A 24,594-nucleotide genomic window follows, 5' to 3' on the forward strand; every position below is an offset into this window, starting at 1 on the left:
CTTTATTATAACAGATCTATCCCTTTCCAAACTTCTTTAGTAAGATTAAACTTGATCACATATTTCAAAATGTTATTGACATATGAAATAATATTCTCTTTAAGTCATGAAAAACTAAAGCTGTTTTATTAATAAAAGGGGAATACATTTATTTTGACTCTTAAAATTTAAACTTTTGACAATACTGTCTAACCAAGATTCACTTAGATACTGTCTGTCCTTTCTCAAATGAAACAACATATTTTTATTTACATTTGTTCATGTTTTATTGTTGATCACTCCTCAATTCCCAAATATTTATACACTCCCTCTTGCTCCAGTTATTTTATATCACATTCCTGTCCCAAACAGATGTTTTCTTGGTGCTGTAATCTTCATGCTTTAAAGGTTGCTTTTGCACATTTTTTCACAACCAAATGACATTTTATATCATCTGAAAATGTTTTGACCTCTTGCAGTTGTGCTTTCAGTTCCTTATCTGATGAACTGTACAATTTTAAATCATCTACAAAAAGAAGATGAGAGGTTTTTACACTTTGTTGTGTTCTGGGAGCCAAATTGTAGCCATGAACCAATCTGTTAAGTAAACATCTTAATGAGTTAAGGGCAAGACAAAAGATCAGTAGTGACAGTCATCCTGGAATATCCCCCTTTGAATTTTTACCCCTGGAATAATAATTTGTCCTTTATCATGGCTTACCTGCAAAGTGGTTTGCCACTGTTTCATGGCTGCTGTAATGTAATCGATCAATGTAGTGTCTATCTTATAGATTTTTTTGCACTCTTCTATCCATGAATGTTGGATACTATCAAATGCTGTTTTGTAGTCTATCCATGCCATACCTAGATTATTCCTCTTTTACAGTTCTCCATTATGACTTTATTAAACAACAAATGTTCCGTTGTTCCATATGACTTTGTATTGCGTCCCTTTTGTTCTAGTTCCATGATTGAGTTTCCCTCTAAATGACAATAAACTCCGTTGGCATCAATTCCAGCATGTAGTTTTTGTGTCTTTAGAAGGCAAGTTATTGGTCTATAGTTCTTAGGACAGCTTGCATGTTTACTTATAATTAAGAGTATTGTTTTTCCTGCTGTTACCCAGGCTGGTGTCTCTTTGGGGTGTGCATATAAATAGTTCTTATTCATGGTTAAATCTTCATGTAAAGATGTTAATACTTTCAGCCAGAAGTTACGTACTGCATCTGGGACTGGGGTTTTCCAGTTAGGAGCTTTTTTAACTTTGTTTCAATCTGTCTGGCCATTACTATCCCATTTCATATCCTGTACATTTGAACTTCTTATTCTTTTTTTTTCTTCCAGTTAGCATCTTTGTTATGTTCCACAGGATCTTCATAGATACTTCTCCAATATGTATCTATTTCTTCTTTCTTTTTGTAGTGTTTCAATTTCTTTTGCCTTGTTTCCTAATCCTCTTTAAAACTTTTTGTGGGTCATCAGTAAATTGCTTATTTTCTACTTTTCCTTTATATTTATTTGCATATCTTCTAAGTTTTTCTGCCTACGCTGATATTTTTAGTTTATTATTTGCAATAGTGTATGATAGATCCAGATCTGTTGTCATACTGCACATTGGTTTTACCATCCCCTGGATTTATTAATTTTTCATGCAGGACTAGTCTAGTGCTGTATGGAAGCATCCGTTTAGGAGGAGGACGGTAGCGCGCCATGCATATTAATGAAGGTGCACTGCCTGAACTAATAATCCTGCACGGAGCGTGTACAAGTGCAGGGGGCGTGTCTGAGACCTCTAAACACACCCCTGCAAAGCAGAACTGCAGAAAGTATACATAAATGAGCGAGACTGCTCATAGGTGTCTGCATAACCCCACCAACAATCCCCCATGTGTACAACAGCAACAGGACATAAAAATAAAAAGAAGTAACCCCATTATTCATTTTTAAAACTCTGAGTACAGCTAACCATAGGTGCGCGGGTGTGCCCATCACTTAGCTATGGTTAAAGCAGCTTAAAGGGCTGAAGAGGATAAAAAAGATATATGCAAATGAAGCAGCCCAGCAATAGTGTAGTGGTCTGACCTGTCCGCTTAATGAACAGGCATTCCTGGTTCGAGTCCCACTGCAGCACATACATTTTCCATGTGAAACCTGTATACGAACATTTATTTACATTTTATTGCTGTACAACATACTAAATAACATTTAAATGTGAAATGGAGTACTGCATTGAATGCGCATGTGAAGAGTCAGTACCATAATGAATAAGTCAACAGTAAGTCGTAAGCACAGATGAGCAGTAGTAAGCATATGTAAGCACCAGTAAGTGTGTGCAAGTGTGTTTGCATGGGGTGAAGCACCACCGACAAAGATAAAGCAAAGGAGAAGCTAACTTTGTGTAAGACACTGTGACCGGAAGCCAGCAGTGCTTACCTCTGCGCAAACCCATTTACAACCACTTGAAAGTGCCTTAAGCACACCGTATCCAATGACGTGTGTGTGCAAATATATCACAATCTAAATGAATACAACATATCTATAGATGTAGTCACATAGATATATATATATATATATATATATATATATATATATATATATATATCACAAATATATGAACAGCTATACATGCAAATGCTGACAACTAAACATATATAGTCAACATCTATATGTCCACATATACACATCAAATGACATATCTATGCAGATATATGTAAGGAAATATATATACCCACAGAGGTATATTTGACCAGACATATGTAGATACCAATGGTAGATGAACAGAAACATATATGTCCGCATGCACCATCAATGGGTGTGAGAGGCCCCAAACAATATAAGCCACGTATGAATTTGCATACCCATCGCACAGCCAAACACATCCGCCCTGCAAGACACTACCAAGCTCATAGTATTGAACGTCTGTCATTGAACTAGGGAATTAAATTAGCCCTTTGTCATGTGTCACATGTTGACATCACATACCCCTGTCCCCCACCCACTAGGCAGGCCGAGCAGTACAGGCCCATCCAACCCAAGCCATCCCCAACCCATACATGCATAACCCACAGTTCTGCTTCCACCCACCCACACCACACACGCAACCGCCATCCCTACCCTGGTTACCGACCCATAGCTACCACACCACCACACATTGCCACCCACCCCCTCGGGACCCATCCCTTCTGATGTTCCGACCCAAGTATCCTAGGTGTGGCACATGCCACAGACCTTGCACATAGCTAGGGGTACCTATGTAACCCTGGGTGTAGACGAAAATCAAATACCCAATGTGTGGTTTGTCCCACATGAGACTAATGTATTCCTGGTACTAACAATAGATGTCACATGTGACTCTGTGTACACTAATGGATTTAGTCATAGGTATTGCAAAGCATACGTGGCACACAGTATCCAGCAATACCAGTCAACAGTACTGGATATGTAGCTAAATATTTAGAGGTATATGTGTTTGTATAAATACCCATAACTATATAGTTATATACCTCCCCCCCTCTGTAGTACAAATGTATACATACATAGATAGACAATTAAATACACACATATACAGACACCCATACAGACACATAGTTATATAATATATATATATATATATATATATATATATATATATATATATATATATATATGTGTGTATACATGTGTATATATATATATATATATATATATATATATATATATATGTATATGCGCAGACATACACATATATGTGTATTATATATATGCGTGTGTGTAGATATACACAGATATATAGCTATAATAAGATACAGCATGTAAGAATGATATATGTTCACATGCCATGCCAATGAAGGTGAGGGGCCCAAGCAACAAATGTGTAACACGTAGCATGACCCCCCCCCCAGCACAGTCTATTTTACATGTTAAAGAACGGTATAACCAGATGTAGATGTAAATATGTAGAGGTATATGTTTGTATATATATATATATATATATATATATATATATATATATAGATATATATATATATACACCCATAACTACATGCAGATATACCTCTCCCTCTCTGTAGTAAAAATGTATACATACATAGACAGACAGACATACATATATATATATATATATATATATATATATATATATATATATATATATATATAAATACCCACATATAGATATATACATATGCAGATACCCATACATCCATATGTCATTATATATATATATATATATATATATATATATATATATATATATATATATGTGTGTGTGTGTGTGTGTGTGTGTTTGTGTATGTAAATATACAGACGATGTCAATGGGGTTGAGGGTCCAATCAACAAACGTGTAACACAGAGCAGCAACCCCCCCCAGCTACACAGGTGAAACATACAAACACACGATAAAAGTATACAGACCACTAGTACCCAGACTACAGGCAGGATACAAGCAGTGGGAGAGACCACCTGCCAAGTCTAATCTTGAAACAAAGACAAGAATGTCCTTTGTGGGGCAACCCAAAAATTCTATGCATATTCGAGTTTCCTGCCATTACACAGATGTGCACAAACCACGAAAAGAAACAGCACCAACTAAAATGAAAAACACAACCACATTGGGTAAAGGAACACTGAATTTGTTACTGTCACAGATTTAGTGCTTTCGCCCGCTCAGTGTCTGGACTTCAGAATAAAAACACAGCACATGCCCAAACACTAAAAAGAGCTCAAAAGACACACTCCATATTCCCAATTAATGATTAAAGCAATATGCATTCAACTAAAACAATTATGCAACTCACAAGATGGTAAAAACAATGATGGTTAATACTGAAAAACAATGGATCAAAATAAAAAAAAACACTAATTAATAATGACATGTCAACTATAATGCTAGCATATATTTCAACTTTAAATAACTTGAGTTGGAAATAACATCATTTAGTCCTGGATGTCACCCAGCATTAACTCTAAGTTGCCACTTTAACTCAAGAATTCTAAAATGGTGTCATTGGGACCCCCCCCCCGGGTCCTGGGTCAAACCTGCTATGACGATGAATTTGAAGGAATGTGTAGGATACATTTTGATATGTCTGAAAAGGGCATTTCGTTTGTCTGTCTTGATGTCATAACCATGTTGATAAACATGATATCTGAAGTGCCTGATGGTCTTACCTATATAAAAAAAGGTACAATCTCTACAGACTGCAGCATATACCACTCCCTTACTGTCACACCCACCGCTGCGACCTATAGTGTCCAGCCGTGGTTGGTTGACTGAACCTTCTTCTATATATTTAGACAAGGCGTTTAAACCCTTACTTCTTGAGGTTAAACATGTTTTAAGGGACACTACGGATTTTCTTGAGAAACTAGCCAATCATGGTCAATCTTGTTCTTTTTGTAAGAATGATATATTGGTTACATTAGACGTGAAGTCTCTTTTTACATCCATCCCGAATACTACTGGCATGGATTTTGTTAGGGCCATGTTGGTGTATTATAAATTATCTGAACGTGTAATTTTTAGATACATGTCACTTTTGGAGATCATTTTAGAAAATAATGTCCTTTGCTATCGAGACAATTATTTTCTACAAACAAAAGGGGTAGCAATGGGTACCCTGTGCCAACGCCTATGCTAATTTGGTGTTGGCACAATGGGAAAAAATGCTTTGTTTTGAATGAAGATTCAGTTTTTGTTGACCATCTTGTATTTTATAACAGATTTGTAGATGATGTGTTTTGTTGTGGAGGGAACTGTTGAACAGCTTTTGAGTTTCGTAGCATACCTCAATAGTACCACAGATTTCCTTAGTTTTGAATGTACTTATTCTTTAAACACCATTGATTTTTGGATGTTAGAATAATCAATACCCATCAGGGCTTTGATACTGAACTTTATAGGAAGGAATGTTGGAGAAACAATCTGTTACATCGTGAGAGTATGCATCCTCGGCACATATACAACAACATTATTACCAATCAAAAGGTCAGGATCTCCAAACTAACATCTCAGACGACAGCTTATAATGAACACAAACAGACACTTACTAGGAACTTTTTATCTAGAGGTTACAACATGAGACATGTATCCAAAGCCATTTCTTTAGGTGACTCACATAGATTATCTGATGGAGCACCTTTGATCAATAGAACACATAGACGTTCTCACTCTGTCAATAGGAGGACTAATGATAACCATAATAGGATTATTATTCCCTTCACCAATAGAAATAATAGCATCCTGAATGTATTCAAGAAGCATTGGAGTATTTTAATGGCAGATGACACGATTAGTTCTTTAGTTGACGTAAGACCTAGGGTGGCATATAGGAACATGCCTTCATTGAATAGGCTGTTATGTTATGATCGCTGTCACTCTGATGCGCCTCAGAGCAATAGAATAGGCACCTTTCCATGCCATATGTGCAATCAATGTAAGTATGTATCTACTACTGACACTTTTACTCATCCTATAACTAACAAGAGGTACTTATTTAGACAACATGCCACTTGTAAGTCTTTGTGTCTAGTATATGTAGCAACGTGCAAAGCTTGCACAATGTTTTATGTGGGGATGACCACAAGGTCATTACGAGAGTGCATCAGAGAGCATGTTTATGCAATTAGCAAGTGCAATATTGTCAATGCACTTGCGAAACATATATCAGAGCTAGGTAATAATACACATGGTTTCAGTTTTCAAGTGTTAGAACTGGTTAACACAGGGAAGAGGCTAGGCAACATAAAAAATAGGATTGAGGAAAGGGAGAGCCACTGGATAATGAGGTTACAAGCCCATAGGTTTGGGCTTAATGAGAAGTTATCTATTAAGCCTTTCTTAACTTCCAGGTCCTTAAAGCATTAACATTAATTAAGCTTTTAATTGTTTTATTGAATGTTGTGATGTCACTACCTGTTTTTTGTATAAAGGGAGGGGGGTTTTATACTGCATTTATATCTGATGAAGCATTGAGAAGCAACGCGAAAGCGCTTATACCACTGCAGTCTGTTCATCTGTTGTTCAATAAAGTGTGGACTTTTGGTTTTACCTGAAGATTTTGGAGTTTTATTCGGTTTGGCTTACATGGTGCACTCTTTATTGTTATTTCACTTGATGCAGGTGAAATAGTCTGTAACTGGCCAGCAAAGATAAGTGTCCCCACAGGGAGCATGGCTGCAAAAACTTAGCACAAAGCATGGTACATACAGATAGCACAACGTTTGGTACAATACAACATATGTCCCAATGGTAGGTAAGCAGATGAGATACCAATTGCAGTCTGTGAACGTGTTGTCGTAGCTGATATGGTGGGGGGGAGACATATATGTGTATTAAGAATCCGCAGTGGTGCAGCGGTAGAGTTGTTGCCTCACAGCAAGAGGTTCTCCCGTTCGATTCTTGGCTGGAGTGCAGGGAGTGCCTTCTGTGTGAAGTCTGCATGTCCTCCCCATGGTTTGGTAGGCATTCAAAAGACATGCGTAAATGGGCGTGCCTTCGCAGAAGGTTGAACGTTGAGCTGGCACCTAGGCGTTTGTGAAAATCTACTGCCAATCATTAGTGGACCAGAGTTCCACTGTGGTGACCCCTAACTGGGAAAAGCCGAAAGACAACAACAGCAAGAACTATGATAACCCTGCTGTATGGGTGGCTCAGACCTGTTTCCATCCTTATGTATTCCAGGAATCATATTGCATAGTCGCTTTTCTGCTTACAGTGCCGCTGAAATGGCTATCATCATTGACCACCTAGTACAGCACTACGTACTTCTTTTCGACTGGACAGCCCATGACCAGCAGGAGAGGATCGCCCTGTGGGATGAGCTAGTCCACAGGGTCAGTGATGTCATGCTGCATAACCGCAGCTATGAGCAGTTCCAGCATCATTGCACCAACCTGCTTCGCCATGTACGTCGGCGTGCAGCTGCAAACAACAGGGGGGACAACCTGCCCATCCACCCCTCACCCATGTGGAGTAGCTTCTCAGCAGTCTAGTGGCACTTGTCTACCTGCAACATCAACACCTGGCAAGGCATATCTTGGATGTGGGTGCCAACAAAACACCAGCTGAGGAGCATGCAGATAAAACCCCAGGGCACATTGGTATACCACTCGTGTGTATGCATCTGCATCTGTACAGGTACATCATGCAAAACTGAGGTGTTATATACTTTGTCTGCTGCTGTGTAGTAGTAATAAACTGTTGTGTATAAGCTATAATATTGTGTAATTCTACTGTTGATGTAACGTAATGCTGCACTCACCTGTTTTGAATGCCACAGCTGTACCATGGCAGTAGCCAACAGACGATGAGCATTGTTCGTGTTCATGCATGATGATAAACTGGGCATGTAATAGCTATGGGCTGTCCCCCATGCACATGTCTAACACACCTATCCATACTGCAAGCTGTACACATTCATGTTTTGTTGCTGAGAAATGCACTGCATCACAGTAGAGAACATGCTGGGGTATTGGAAGGTTACAACAGACATATGCAAGATAACTAGCATCCTGTAAATGTGCAATGTGTCCACAGGGATGTGACATGTGGCAGGACACATGGCCTACAATAGGGACATGTATGACTCAACACCAATGTGGCTGCAGCTGCACACAAGCAGGTTAAGTAAACATTGCAGACTTAACCGCACAGCACTCATCACAGCAGTGCATGCACTCCAAGGGATGTGCACGAGTAAACATTGCAACCATGCCAAGGTCTGGGGCATGTGGAGGGCATCCCTCACAGCCATGGTAAGGTCCGCTGGTTGTCAATGTAGTAGTCATGTACTGGTCATACATGCACTGCTGATATTGTGATTTGTAACGCAGACATCAGGCATCCACAACTGATAGCTGTTCACATATCATCCCTTGTACATGTTGCTACAACACACAGGGGCTGTGAGCATTGGAGCTGACATAACTGACACAGTACTACAGATCGATCAGTCATTTCTACACCAGCAAGGTATGGTGCACAGTACAAGGCAGGGTGCAGAACAGGTCACAGTAATACCCTTTGTGCATGGGTGTAGTGTTAACCCAGAGAGGGGCCATCACTTACCAACAAAGCCCATGCTCACACACATGTATACTGCCACTAGTATGATGTCACTATAGTTGCACTGCATGCTGTTGTGCTCCATGTGTAATGGATGTTGACAGAAGGCTAATGGGAGGACTGTGTGTACGAATGTTGTGCAATTCCACATGTAGGAGTGCTGGGTGTGTGTGTGTGTGTGTGTGTGTGTGTGCACGTAAGTGCAAGCTAGTGGACTGTGGATGATGCATGTCAGGTGTGTGTGTGTGTGTGTGTGTATGTGTGTGTGTGTGTGTGTGTGTGTGTGTGTGTGTGTGTGTGTGTGTGTGTGTGTGTCCATGTATGCACATGCAATAGTGGGATTGACCACATGGTGGTACTTCCCTTGGGATTGTGCTGTACATGGAGTGAGACATGGGACACCAGGACAACCTATCAGGTATGTGAACACAGGACAGCTGATAGCATAACAAGGTCTGTAGCATGGAGCATGCACTGGGAGGTGCAGTACATACCAGGTATACACATCATATTGCCAGCAGCAGATAGGTACCCAGCTACCCACATATGCAGCAATACAAATGCAATGGGGAATTACCACAGCATATCAGTGATTGTATCCAGGTAGTACTGTTATCCGCATGATGGGTAGCTTGTGCAGCAGATGTGGCATGCACTGAGCAAGACTGTAGTATGAGGCTTTGGTGTGTGACATATGTAGTGAATGTAGCAGCCCCAACCATATAGGGGCCTCATACACCATTACTGCCCAAACACAGGGCAATACAGGGTGACAGCAGTCAGGCCATGTACAACCTACTCCACCCAGGTCAGGGAGGCAATGGAGTAACAGGTCAGGTGTGGTACCACATTTGTAGGCATGGAGAGGTATGATATGTTAATGGGCTGTAGTGATGCATGTATATTAGCAAGTGCCATGTGGGAAGGGGAACATATGTAACTGACTGTGGGACTGTCTGCAAACTCATGGAAGGTGAGGTAGTAAGGTGGCTGTCAGTGTGAGTGTGTGTGAGCTTGTGTACTGTTATGCACTGCTGTACAGGTCTTAACATGTGTATTTGGTTCCCCACAGGTGGGGAGGTGGGTCAGGGTCCCTTCTGCATGCATACTGAGGTAGGTGCCCCTACGGACACCGATGATGAAGTTACAGGTGAGGTACAGGTGGGGTTTTCAGAGGCCGACACTGTGCCAACATGTCATCACCCTCCTAGCCACCCCAAGCCTGCACACAGTTACAGTGCCCCTACAAACCCCATCACATGTGGCCATAGCAGAGGGACAGTTGGCACTTGGTGGCAATGGCCAGGAAAGTGTGGTGTCCATGCCAACTGTTGGGTCATAGTTGGCATAGCCGGATGTCCGGAAGGCCACCACTTGGGAGACGTACCATGGTGCTCGTGGGAGGACCACAGGTCGTCCTGCCTCGGGCAGAGGCGCCACAACTGCCACCACCAGGAGCATGTTTCAGGCCGTAATGGAGGCACAGGCACATATTGAAATTCACTCCAGACAGGCCCTAAGGCTGCAGAGGTCTGCATTTGCATCTGTAAGTGGCAACCTCCATGAACTCACTGTTGCCTTCCGTTAATATACTGAGGTCATGGATAGATGGTGGGGTGAGATGGTTGGCCTCCTCAACCATGTTATGTCTGTCCTAGAATGTGTGGTGGGATGTAGGCCAGAGACACCGGCAGCTGGCAGTCAATGTGGACATGCCAGGATGCACAGCCACTCCCATAGTGGCAGTACTAGCCCCACTACACCACAGGGGCTGATGTCCACACCACAGCAGGCCATGTGGACATGGCCCTGGCCATGCCCAGGCAGGACATGGTTCCAATGGACATATGTCATCCTCAGGGAAGAGTAGCACCTCAAGGTCTGTACCTGCACATGCCCATGAAACTCCTGGCAGGCACAGTCAGCGTGTCCGTGGCCAGAGGCAGTGAACTGTACACCCTGCCAAGTATGGTCTGCAGCTGTCCAACATTACCCATGTGGAGCAGCCACATGGCAGAACTGTGTGCATGTATACCCACACACTATGCAGCCACACCTAGGGTGACCCCATACTGGCACACACCACATCACCACGCCCCAATCAAAGAACCACACCCCTCACCCACACACATAGTGACACATGTTTGGACCACCCTCGGCCTCTGGCACACCTGCAACACACCCTGTGCATATGATCCCTGTACCACATCCCTATCATCCATAACATCAATGCAGGGACAGGCTAACATTTTACTGATGCACACAGTGACTGTGATAGAGTGCTGCAATGTATTGCAGTGTAGAATGTAGTCAGGGGTAATGTGTACTACATACATGTCAGGTAGTGTAGCCATGCAGCTAGGATGACATTCACACATCCTGTGCATATGATGATACCTGTGCCACACCCCTGCCATCCATAACATTGATGCAGGGACAGGCTAACATGGTTCTGATGCACACAGTGACTGCGATAGTGTGCAGCAATGTACTGCAGTGTAGAACATAGTCAGAGGTAATGTGTACTGCATACACGTCAGATAGTGTAGCCATGCAGCTAGGATGCATCTCAGTTGTTGGTAACACCAATTGATATCCCCATACTGTCATACATGTGTCAGCAGGAGGATGGTCCGCAGTCATATTCCCCAGGGGTATGTCAGTGTGGTGACACCATGGCCTTGACATATGTGGTGTACAGTTGCACACATGCCACAGGTATGCATAACAGTTATTGGCCATGCAAACGTGACTGTTGGCCTGCTGGTACAGGTATAATCTGCACCCTTATGTCAACCCATACACACACACACACACACACACACACACACACACACACACACACACACACACACACACACACATCCTGACTTGGCGACACTGTGTCTAGACCCCGACCCGGGTATGTAGCGCTACTGAACTATGTGGCTGTCATTGCACACACAACACCATCTGTAGGGTGAGGTGTGTACCAGGTCATGTGCTACATGCAGACCATCCCCAGACACATACAATATGGTAATGGGGATGTAATGCTTGTATATGGTGAATACATAGTGTGTCATACCATCATATACACATTAACCAGCCCATAACGGGTAGACACACATCTTAGAGACCTGGTTGTATAGTTGCTAACAAACTAGTCCATGTGTGCAGTGTGTTACAGTTAGGCTGCACACAGCACATGTGTAACTGGGCTGTATCCTGTTATCTGTTACCTGTATGGGTGATGGTGACGTTGGCCACCTGAGACTGGTACGTGGGCCATATTCCAGGTGTACCATGGTGCAAAGACAATGCACACAGCACCCACATCCCCCACTGGATATTGTACACACTAGAACCCATCTAGATACTCTAACATACCCACTATCACACACTGGCCATGATGCAAAAACAACCCATTGCATATCACAACAATGGTACCACAGGGATATGCATGTGATGCACATGCCACAGACATAGTAGGGTGTTGCATTGCTTTGCCACACCTATGGACAACAACAACAATATCTGTACTACTGTGTGGCAATGTGTATTGTGATAGGAGTATGTGGAGTTGGACCGGTGTACCCTACAGATATGCACACATGCACATATATACACATGTGGCAGACCTCAATGGGATTCCCATGCCTACAGACCAATTGGTCCAACACTGTTGTGCTTGTACTGCAAGGCACATGTAGCTGTTAGGGAGTGGATTGTAATAGGCTACATGTTACGTTAATAGGGTTGAGCAGCACCACACACTATATGAATCGTATGAATAGACATCCCCCCCCAGCCAAACACGTCCACCTTGCAATACACTACCAAGTGTTGGTGATCCCATAACCAGGGCCAGTGGCAATATGGGCACATGATGTTTACCTGTACTACATCCCACATGCAGTACGTTCTGGCTCCCATGGGGAATGTATTATAAGGATGCCATCAGCATTACCAGGCTTCAGATACACAGATATGCAGGTACAGGTATACATATACAGAATTTGATATATGTGTGTGTGTGTGTGTGTGTGTGTGTGTGTGTGTGTGTGTGTGTTTACATGTATATGTGACTACACATACACATGCACTTATATGTACAGTACGAAACATAAGTGGTAAGTGCACACAATATGGAACAGCCACTATGCCTACAGTTGACCCCTAAATGACTGGACACTGTATGTGCCACCCATACAAATGACAATTGTTTCCTGTAACATACACCCACAGAGAGGTCATAGGTGAAACAACACCCACTGGTTTGTTGACATGATAACCTGTCATTGTGTACTATTACAGTTCTACATGCCATGCCATATAGCTGTTCAGACACTGACAACTATATCAACGGAGTGATGCTACAGTGGACCAGTTACACTCATACAGTAGGCTGGAAAGTTTCACAGCTGTTGCTGTCCAGGCCAAGCCATTCACATTGTACAATAGGAAAGACACACTGGGCCACAGGATTCCTAACAATTGACAGTATGTACTCCAGGTGTGTAGTTCAGTAGCCTCTATCTACACACTGTACAGACACAGTAGGTGGTATAGACGTCTTATGATCACGTGGGTTGTAACTGCTACATAACTTGGCAGAACCAACACCATCACGTGCACACCAACACACAGAACAGTTTGTATGGCAGGGGGCAGTAATCCTGCAGTACCAAGATCCATGACAGTAATTTGTATATAGGTGAAGTATATGATACTGTAATCCAGATACCTTAAGGCAGCTCAGCCCTGATAACCCCACATTTTGTAGAAGCCTAGGTCTTTTCTGGTGCTCCCCCTAGACTCAATTATACACGGCCATATACCACTGTTACATACACTGGGCTCTGCAGTGCATGAGGGCACACATGTATTTTGTAGGTGGCACCCACACATATATGGCTCCATCCCCACCATATGTGTGGGAGTTACAATGGCAGTGAACTGATGACAAACATGGCAGTGTGTTATACTCCCAGCCCACTATGGCTCAACCACTGACAACATGACATATGTGCACAGCTTGGTATGTAGGTGATGGACAGAGGCTGGAATAAAGGCACATATGTGGACAACTATTGCCATACACTATGCAAGGTGCAGGTGTTACAGGATAGTTTGTAACATACCCTTAGTCAGGGAATTGCTGACATGGATGGCCATGGATGTAGCCATGTACTGGTAATACGCAACTCACACACTGCCAGTGGATTATCTGACACAAGACCTGTGTGGTGGACAGACAAGACATGATAGGCACAGCTCCGGCCAACATGAGGGTAGGCCCACAGTTGTGTGCTATGCAGATGGACTGCATTCCATGGCAAACTAGTATGTACACCCACACCCTGTAACACCAGTACTGTACAAAGCATAACACAATTCCACTCACAGTCTGTATGTACTTCTTGATCCTCCTACAAACATGTGGCTGCCCTGGTTTGCTGGTTCTCCTGTATGGGGTATTGCTACATGCTGTTGGTAGCACTGCTGCCCACACACAGGATGGATGCCCTTCACACAGGAGATGCAGTGGGACCACGCACACATGATGTGGGGATCAATAGTGGGTGATTGCCATGACAGTGTTAAATGGGTGTAGTACACATAAGTAATCATATAATCATATATCTGGCTATTTGGATTTGTAAATGTACATATATTCCCACCACAGTTCCTGGACATGAAGTGTAAGCCAACCCCAGCCCGTATGTTCCAATTGTCGTTGTTGCAGGGGATGTCAGGTATCTCTAGCAGGTATACTAGTAGGCTATTGCTACTGTCGTTGGGACTGTCTTCACAGACATGGTGTGTGTGGTAAGTCACATCTGCTCATAACATGTGTGCCATTGGTTACTGAACTACATCCAAAGAACATCCGTGTACAGTACTGCTGCTAGTATGTAATGCCACAGTGGACTGCAGCAGAGATATTGGCTAGTATATCTGGGGGGGTCTGACACAGTCTGTACATTCCAGAGGTATACACATACACCCTTAGTGCTACACGTGCACCATGCCTGACAATATGGATGTGGATGGCCATGTAGATGGGTATAACACATGATGACAGGTATATAATGTCCACCATTGGTCATGCATTCACACACCCCTGCCTGGCCTGTAATGGTATGACTACTGGTACTGGGGTGCCATGGACCCATACTACACAATAGGTATTGACATACATCTGCACTGCATCCCACTGCCCTGTCTGACATACATGACTGTTAGGGGAGGTCCGGCAGTGGGACATCTGGTTAGTATCTGCACATGACATCCCACTGGGTACGTACACTCAGCTGCTAGGCTTGTCACAATGCACTGTGCAAGCTGCAGGCAGACTGGCTCAACACTGGCCTACACCTCCCAAGGGGGAATGCACATGTACCTGCATATACAACAGGCTCTACAGGCATGTCACAGCACAGGGTAGGATACACCTGTGTGATAGTGCATATCCACAACCAATGTAAACACAGCCACAGCCACATATGGTTAGCTAGCATTGCATGACAGTATATGGACTATGTGTTCGACACCATCCTCAGATGTGCCACTCACAGACTGCCCTGCATATACTGGCCTGCTACACAGTTTGATCTGGTGGCTGTCTGTTGTATTGGACACATGTGTTTATGGCCCTACAAACATGTACGCCACTACAGTACCATACAGTGGGGCAGCATGTAACATCTGAAAGTAGGGGAACTAGAACAATGTCATCTACCACAGTCTGTACACAGGCTAAGGTACATATCAACACTACACACACTGTTGACATTCACCATAGGTACACAGACCTCAGTACTGTATGAACATCATCATACTGTGCAGATAATGTAATGTAATGTAACCCCTACTGTACATAACATGTGTAGCAGTCAGATATATCAGTGGCTTGTTCTCAGATATGATGCCACAAAGTAGGGTATACAGCACATATGCACCACTTCATGCATGACATATGTACAAATGTTGACAGAGGTTTGGCTGGGAGCACATACACAGGGCCAATATTGACATGTTGCTGTGATGACCACATACATTAACTGTTGTTACAGGGTTGTTGCAGCATATGTCCTTTGAGGGATATAACATCTGTGACTACCACAGCTTTCTCCATCTACTGACTGCAGTCCTCACACTACCTTCAGCAGTCGACAGCTAGATGTTCCGTGGGTGACACATGCAACCACAGACACAACACTGCCCAGGCTGCAGATGACCCTGCAGATGGAGATTCTCCATCAACATGGAACTGACATGGCAGGTATTGAAACATGTACGTCAGCCATATCCACACAAACACTGTGAAAGCAACATTACTCCAAATGCAGTATAGCGGCACTTACAGCCTGTAGTCAGGTCAGGCACATTCACCTCCTGTTTGATGCACTATTTCACCAGTGTATGTTGTTAGAGGTACACCACAATCCATCTGGGATGCTGTTTGGCACACAACAGATCTAGTTCCTGCTCACATTGGGTGACATGGGCAAAGATCACCATGATGTTCCTGGGTATTGGAGTGTGTTTCCATACAATTGGCGATGGGGATGTTACCACAGCTGTTTCACTTGCAATCAGCTAGGGGTGGGCTGCGATTTGTGCAGAGGCCATCAGCTGATAATGAGCATTACTTACATAACACATGCTGCTGCCTAGGCAAAGCAGGTGTTGATCTCTACATCCACCTGAGAGGGGGGGGGACACAGACAGTGGTGAATACGTGTCAGGGAGGGGTGGGAGAGTAAAACTGAGGCATGGTTGTGTCACACACCTAGCAGCACAGGGTATCACACTCCTGATGACTATGTAATGCTAGCACAGTTTGCTGCAATTATTGGATGCACCACATGGGTTACCTGTTGTGGAGCACTCAGAACATATATGTGATTGTGAGTGACATCTGCAACAAGGGATATAGTAGCTGTACAGTAGGTAACATACATGTGCCTGTCTGCATGAACAGGTGCCAGCATCAACACAGCCACACTCTCACAAGGACACACACACACATTGATGCATATAGCAGGGCCAGGTGTACAACTCATTGGTTGTGGGATTGTCACATCACATCACTGTGCAGGTATCCCATGCACCACACAGGTCATATGGGGGCTGCATGGGCGATGGGTATGGGAAGTTGTCTGACATCAGACACCATGCTGCAGTATGCCCATGGCGGTTGTAGGGAGTATGGATGTGGACATCTGCAGCATGCAACACACACACAAGCACACAGGGTGACACTACTGACATGCATGTCTGCATGGGTTTGTGGTGTTTGACTGTGCCAGATAGCTGTCCACAGCTAGACAATGGGTGTACCTTGGTATCAGGCCACATGACGGTGGTCTGCATTGTGGCTCAGGGATGTAGTGTCTGCACTTGCCCACACAGGCGGGTATTGTATCCCCCATCCGGTCACCTGGGTGACTACTGTATGTGGGCAATGTTGTGCATCACTTGCCATGTCTGTGTTCCTTCGTCCATGACATGGACTGCGTCTGGGATGTGCAAAACTCCCACACACATGTACAGTGATATGTGGAAGTGTACCTAGGGTGTCCGGCCCATGTTGTGAACACAGATTATCATCAGATGTGCCAGTCCTGCCCACCTGTGGTGGGAGCTGGTAATGGCCAGCAGCTTTACTCTGCACCTACATGGTGTGCATGCTATCAGCATTCCTTGGTGTTAGTGGCATCTGTCCATACGGGTATGTTGCCAAGCATGGTATGTCCATTGTGGGTTAGATGTGATGGCACCACAGGTGGTGCCATTGTCCATTGGAGAACATGGGGGAGGTGCACTGTCTGCACGTATGTGCATATTGGACAGATGGACTGGGTGTCATGCCTTCTGTGGCCCACTGCTGTCACTCCATAGTTACTATCAGTGGCCAATGTGCAGTGTAGTACTCACATATTGGCTGTTACCTAGGCATGTGTGTTGTGTGTGTGTGTGTGTGTGTGTGTGTGTGTGTGTGTGTGTGTGTGTGTGTATGACCCATGGGGTGAGAGTGTGCTCTGGGTAATACTGGAGTTGCTAACTGTGATTGTGTGGCCTTGATGTCACATGTCTGGTTATGGCTCTGCACCCCAGCATCTCAGCCATATCACATGTGTTATCCCTGTACAGTGGGCATCGTGATATATAGTATGGCCACCATATCAGCAAAATGCAAAACCCGCTCCACATTGGGCACAGGTGTCACACAGTCACAACCACCTCTACACAGGATGCAGGTTGCAAACACACACTCGCACACATGCACACCTGTCATATTTTGGAGCAGAACCCCTACCTCACTAGTGTATGACACTACAGTGCTACGCAGTTATAGTACGTGCCTCAGATATTACTGGGGTAGTCCTTGCCCAAAAGTGTATTTCACACTGACTGACATCAGCAGTATTGCCAAAATAGGGCTTTGAAATGACTGCTCGAGACTAGTCTAAAATGCATTGCTCCCTAAACAGACAGTGACACACACAATGCATCCAGAACTGCCATGTGTGGGGAAGGAATGCAACCCAACCACACATCTAATTTACAATACAGCAGTACACAGTTACCGCATGCACTATGGAGATTACTGGGCTACAATTTTCTCAGTAGTGGGGAGTATTTCTAGGTGGGTGACATCAGCAGCCTTGCCAAAGTTGGGTATGTGACATGTATGGGGTGTGAGTGACCTAAAAGCACTGCTCTCTACACAGTCAGACATGCACGCATACACACACAGTTGGTAAGTTGGGGGCTAGAACTCCCAACTAACTCCTTAATCACACTATGGCCATACAATATTATGGGACGTGCTATGGAGATTACTTGGCTACTGTCATCCCAGAGGTGTATTTCAAGTTGTGTGACATCAACAGCCTTGCCAAAGGAGGGTATTTGACTTGTAAGGTGTGTGTGTAGCCTAAAAAGCATTGCTCTCTACACAGTCAGTGACAGACAGACATGCACACATATGCACACACAGACTCACACACACACAGTTGCCACTTCTGGGGTTTGACCTCCTACCTGACTACATTATCAGACTACAGCAGTATGCAGTTACAGCATGCGCTATGGAGATTACTGGGCTACAGCTCTCCCAGGGGAGTATTCCTAGGTGGGTGACAACAGCAACTTTGCCAAAGTTGGGTATGTGACATGTACGGGGTGTGAGTGACCTGAAAGCATTGCTTTCTACACAGTCAGACATGCACACATACACACACAGTTGGCAGGTCAAGGGCTAGAACTCCCAACTAACTCCTTAATCACACTATGGCCATACAATGTTAGAGGATGTGCTACAAAGATTACTCCACTATGATCGTCACAGAGGTGTATTTCAAGTTGCGTGACATCAGCAGCCTTGCCAAAGGTGGGTATTCGACTTGTAAGGGGTGTGTGTAGCCTAAAAAGCATTGCTCTCTACACATTCAGTGATAGACAGACACGCACACATGCTCAGTTGCCATGTCTGGGGTTTGACCTCCTACCTAACTACATTATCACACTACAGCAGTACGCAGTTACAGCATGCGCTACGAAGATTACTGGTCTACAGCTCTCCTAGGGGAGTATTTCTAGGTGGGTGACATCAGCAGCCTTGCCAAAGTAGGGTATGTTACATGTATGGGGTGTGAGTGACCTAAAAGCATTGCTCTCTACACAGTCAGTGAGATACAGGCACACACATGAACAGTGACACACACTCACACACACAGTTGCCATGTCTGGGGTTAGAACCTCTGCATAACTAGTCTATCACACTACAGTAGTACGCAGTTATGGGACACGCCACAGAGATTACTGGCTGACAACTCTCCCAAAGGTGTATTTCACATTGGATAACATCAGCAGGCTTGTCAGGGTACCATTATGGGGTGGCCAGTGTGTGCATGGCCCATACACCATTCATGTGGGGGTGGCATGCCACAGGCGGCCACACATGGGGTCATATGTCACAGGTGCGTGTCTAGGGCAACTAATTGACTATGTCCTTGTATAGCCATGTTGCATAGCTGGCATGTGGACCACATAGTCTGTAGTGCTGACAGATACTGGTCGCTAGTAACTGCAGTGTATGACATCTGCATCTGATGTGTTTGGGGCCCTCTGGCTGTTTGCTCATTGGGACAGGCATAGATGGCTCTTTGTCACAGTCACCCTTTTCCACACATCTATATCCATCTACCTTTGGCGTATTATGGTGTGTTGTCCTTACATATATGTCTGTATTCCTATCCACTGTGTGTGCAAGGCATGAGTGGTGCATACTGACATTTGTCTGCAGTAGCTATTGCAACTGCTGGATATGTCTGGTCCACTTGTGTTTGCATACATGGCCTTCATGTGTTTAAGTGTGTGAGCATGCCCAGTATGACCTTTCAGGATGTTGATGACTGACATTGCCTTCATTTCTCTAAGTGTGTGAGCATGCCTAGTAAGGCTGTCTGTTATGCATGTGTGGAGCATGTCTGGTGGTTTGTACTGCACAGTTGACCTTTGTGTTGTACACCGACAGGTAGCATGCTGTGTCTGCAGGGTATCTATCGATCATTTGGCATTGACTGTTGCAAGATGTCTGCATAATGGGGGGGTACGCCTGGGGGGTACACCTGACTATTCCTGTGTTTCTACACAGGATTGGGGGGGCACACTTGACTGTTACTGTATTTCTATGTGAGGTGGGGGGGCACACCTGACAGTTGTACACATTTGCTAGGACTGTACTGGTATGTCCTGTAGTCCAATTCTGTCAGTAGTCTTCCCCATCATGCTGGCTATGCCATACCAGTGTACTTCCATTCTTATCATTTGATTGCATACACATTCGTTTCTGACTTCCTAACTGTCACAACTGACATCCCACTACCTGGCCTGCTGTGGTCTGTCCGTGTAGGCCTGGGTGGGGGTCACCCATACCCCTCATTCAGAGGCCATAGTATGGCATTTGTTTGTGTATTTCTACATCTGTCCTGCTGGCTGTTATTGTTGTTGGGTATGTGACCCCCTCTCCTGGCTGGCATGTGTGAGTCACTTATCCTGTGGGTGTCCCAGTATTTCCGGTGATGCTGCAGGGCTGCCTGTGATGGATGCACATAGTAGACTGCCTACTCATTGTTAGGCACAGGTAGTATAATGTTTGGCATCCCTTTTACTGTATGTGAGAGTCAGAGAGAGGTGCTATTCCCTGGGTCCCTCCCGTGTCAGTGTATGTGCTATGCTTTGCTTCTTTGCCAGGGCATACTGGGCATGCCTCCTTCTGCCTACTGGGGCAGGCTCAGGTTGTTCTTTCTCTGGGTCACTCTGTGCCTGTGCAGGCCTTGGCATTGGTGGGGGGGGGGCTATATGGCCCTGTCCCTTGCTGCTCCTGCTGCAGCTGTTGTTGCAGGATCATATTATGTAGCATGGCACATACAAGGGCGATTTGGGTGCATGTAGTTGGTGAGTACTGCACGGCTCCACTGGATGTGTCCAGGCACCAGAACCATGACTTGAGCATCCCAAACACACACTCTATTATGATTCTTGTTTGTGCGTGTGCCTCATTATGGACTTTTTGTTTGGGTGTGTGTGCATTTCTGATGGGTGTCATCACGCACGGCTCCAGCGCATATCCAGCATCCCCCACTAGGTAACCATGTGGTATGTCCCCATTGGCAAATTTCTGGTACAGCTGTGTCAGTTGCCAGATGTGGGAAACGTGATAACTTCCAGGGCAGCTAGCACACACGTTCAGTATTATGCCCTGAGCATTGCACACAACCTGGCAGTTGGAGAGGAAGCCCTTGCGGGTTGATGTAGACCCTACCCTGCTCACCGGGTGGTGCTTTGGTGCATATGTGCATGCAGCCTATTGCACCCACTACCTCAGGGTATTCTTCTATTTGGTGAAAGAGATGCATACTGCTGGCCAATGCCTCGTGAGTGAGGGGGAACTATACGTGCTCACCGATGTGCTGCCATGGCATCCAGGAACTGGCAGAGTACCCTGGATGCTGATGCCTGTGAGATCCCCATCATATCCCCAGTTGGCCTTTGGAAGGTACCTGTAGCTAGTATTCTTAGGCCTACACATACCTTCATTTCCACTGGGATGGGTTCCCCTCTGATAGTTCTGTGTGTCAGGCAGCGCTCAACAATCAGCAGTAGGAGGTCCCTGTCCAGCCTATAGTGCTCCACTATCTCCAGCTCATGTAGCCCTTGGTAGGTCAACCTGGGTCGGTACACTCTTTTCTCCATCTCCTCACTGTGCTTTGGTTGGCAGCATTCCCATCCTTGCCACCCTCATCCTCTTCAACAAGTTGTATGATAGCTATTGCAGCCCCTAACATTTTACTGTTGCGAGTGTTAAATGTTCTCTGCTTGTTTTCACCAGTGGTGTAGGGTGTGGGAAAAACAGAGGGGTAGGTGTTTGCATAGTTTATAGTGGCATTCTGAGCTGGGCTGGGCTGGTCTGCTGCCTGTGTAATTGGCTGGTTCCAATCCATTTCACCTGACAGCGAACCTAGTACCCCTTGATTAACGTCCTACTGCTGCTTTCCCTTCCCATTGCCCTTCTGATTCATCCCGGGGTTGCGCCATGCAATCAGTGTACTACAATGTGCACACTGCTGCTATTTCCTGGGTTCACTTCCTTTATCTTCCTGTAGATCCCGTTGCGCTGCACGCACACGTGCTTACGCTTTGTCGTACGTGCTGGGCAGGTTTAGACACACCTCTTAGCTTTGCTGTGCTAAGCTGGATGCAACCCCGAACCACAAGGCTCCAATTCACTGACAGTATGCCTGACACTCCCACACATGATGTCACCTATCTCCTAGTCTTGCACGCAGCTATTCATACTCATACACTGTTGGGACCTACCTCTCATGCTGGAGAAAACCGGGATTCGCTATCCTTCCCCTCATTTGCATAGAATTGCCTTTTAATGCATAGTTACATATGTCACACTGTGCCTCCCCTCTTAGGAAACACTACTCACTGGCCAGGTTGTTGTTTGCCTCCCATTGACTTGCATGGCAGAATACTGATGTTTGTTTTTGGTTTATTTTCTTAATTCCCTGCCGGTCCCGTTTGCACACCGCTGCCCTGTCTTCAATGGCCCTGATCGGCAGACATATCATAAAAGTTTTATTTTGTACATTTGGCATTGTTTGCAATGCCAATGGCCTTCTACTTGGCCATTGGCATGCTTCCTCCATGATATGCAGCCTTTATTTGGAGCTGTCATAGCTCCATTTTGGAGTTTACAGTACTGTACTCGGTTACTAACAGAGTACATTTCTGCATATTATGGTAGTCCTGCACGACCAGAATCCTGCTTTCTGGATGGCAGATTTACCTCATTTGCATGGTTTTCACCTGCAAATGGAGTGATTTGCGTACGGGGGCTGGGGACGTGCAGTACTAGTGCTTCAGCGCTTGAGCATGTCAGACGTGCATGTACGTGGATCGCTCAGCCGTCATATTGGCAAAATTTCATCTTACACTAATCATGCACGACGTGCAAGCTTTTGAGAATCTGAGGGCATGTCTATCTTCCTGGGTATTTTTGTTGATCTTTCCCCTCTTATATACTCTTTTAACAGTGACACTTCTTGTCTTAATTGCTTTAGAGTTCTCTCTATTTGATACTACCATGATGACATTTGATTTCTTCCCTTCATTTCCCTTACTACCCTGTGTTTTTGTGGTAAGACTTTATCTGTTATTAATTTAGCTACACAGTAATATATCCCATTTACTCTGTTATATCACAAGAATATCTGTGGACAGTCCTAATTACTGTGTTCATTTGTTTTATCAAACTTCTAACTTTTGGGGTTTTATTGACTTTCTGTAGTCTATTTCTTTCATTGATCTTAATATTTATGCCCATCTCTATTAAATCAAACAAATTTTCTCTTAGATCATTTTCTTCTAAACTGAGGGCACATTCTTGGTTCTCCATTTCCTGCTGGCATTCAATAGAAAATTTCAGATCATTTTTCTATGCCACATTCTCTTCAGTTTCATCCTGGGTCATTCAATGCTCTTTCATATGGGAACTAACTGATCTATCACTCTACAACCTTGACTGTGTCAGAATTGCCACAGTTTTCTGTTCCTTCCCTTGCTATGCAACTCCACCTGAACATTTGTACTAGTTTCCTGTGGGAGGCTTCCAACTATCTTTATATGGCAAATGATCAGATGTTTCCTGCTCGACTGGTTGATTCTTAATTTGGGGATCTATTGCTTTATCCTGCTGTGATGTTATCCGAGTTCGATTTTCTACATTAAATCTTTCACTTTGCAGGTAATCCATAACCTCAGTTTCTATTTCTTTAACTTCTCCATTACTAATCTTCTTTTCTACTTTTCCTGTTTGTTTTCATATTTTTTTTTGCATTGTAAAGTTCTCCATAACCACATTCCCTTGCCTGTATTTCTCTTCTATAGAAAGTTCTAGAGCATCTTCCTGTGGTACCTTCTCTTCAATTTCATCCTGTGCCATCGATTGCTCTGTCATATGGGAACTCACTGGCCTATCACTCCTCAACATTGACTGCATCAGAGT

The sequence above is a fragment of the Protopterus annectens genome, chromosome 3.part0 (genome assembly GCF_019279795.1).
Source record: "Protopterus annectens isolate FY-2018-M chromosome 3.part0, PAN1.0, whole genome shotgun sequence".
Classification (NCBI taxonomy): domain Eukaryota; kingdom Metazoa; phylum Chordata; order Ceratodontiformes; family Protopteridae; genus Protopterus; species Protopterus annectens.